Consider the following 746-nt stretch of genomic DNA (forward strand, 5'->3'; position numbering starts at 1 on the left):
GTGTGTGTGTGTGTGATGACCTGTAGTGATGGTGGCTGAGCAGCTGCTCTCCGAGTCTGCAGGAGCCTGAGACGCTGTAACTCCTCTGAGGACAACAGAGACGACAGGAGGAGGACGGCGTGAGTCCAGTTAAATGTGGTCAATTTCTACTTTTTTCATGTTTTAAAAATTTCCAGTGAAAACAAACATTTATTCGACACGTTTCTCATGTTTTGGATTTTCTGACCCGGTTGCCGAAGGTCGCCTGCATCTTGTCCGCGATGATGTCATCGGTGCTGCCGTCCAGGCTGCGTCCCCCCCGGCCGGCGACAGGTGTGTATCCCTCGGTGAGTGTGTAGGGGTCTGCGTACGCGTCGTCGTGGCGATGGTGCGTGTAGAGGTTGCGGGGTGTGTGTGAGGTGAGCAGCAGTAAGTGTCGCTCCGCTCGGTCGGCTCGCTCCAACAGCGTCTCAATAAACACCTGAAACGACAAACGAGTCCAACATTTGTATGTTTACTGCAAAACACTCGACATTTCCTGCAGGTAGAGTCAGAATCCAGACTTTTTCAGCCCCTTTGAACCATATTTAAGACACATTTAAAAACACATGATCTGTCTATTCAACAACAATCTCTCATTTTTACAGTTTCTGGCTGTGAGAAATGGGGTCATTTCTGGTTAGTTTTAAAGAAAATGTACTTGAAACCTGCAGAAGTTAAAAAAAAAAAAAATCTATATTTTTTCTTCAAAAATCACTAAAACCTTA

At 46.2% G+C, this 746-nt stretch overlaps 1 long non-coding RNA gene across 1 annotated transcript; it reads left to right on the forward strand.

Moving 5' to 3' along the window:
• The first annotated feature begins 31 nt into the window (after window positions 1–31).
• Window positions 32–473, forward strand: LOC121938650. The gene is made up of 2 exons (XR_006105337.1): window positions 32–119; window positions 240–473. It is a non-coding gene; the product is annotated as an uncharacterized LOC121938650 (long non-coding RNA).
• Window positions 474–746: the final 273 nt, after the last annotated feature.

This window comes from Plectropomus leopardus, unplaced genomic scaffold (assembly GCF_008729295.1).
Source record: "Plectropomus leopardus isolate mb unplaced genomic scaffold, YSFRI_Pleo_2.0 unplaced_scaffold30581, whole genome shotgun sequence".
Classification (NCBI taxonomy): domain Eukaryota; kingdom Metazoa; phylum Chordata; class Actinopteri; order Perciformes; family Serranidae; genus Plectropomus; species Plectropomus leopardus.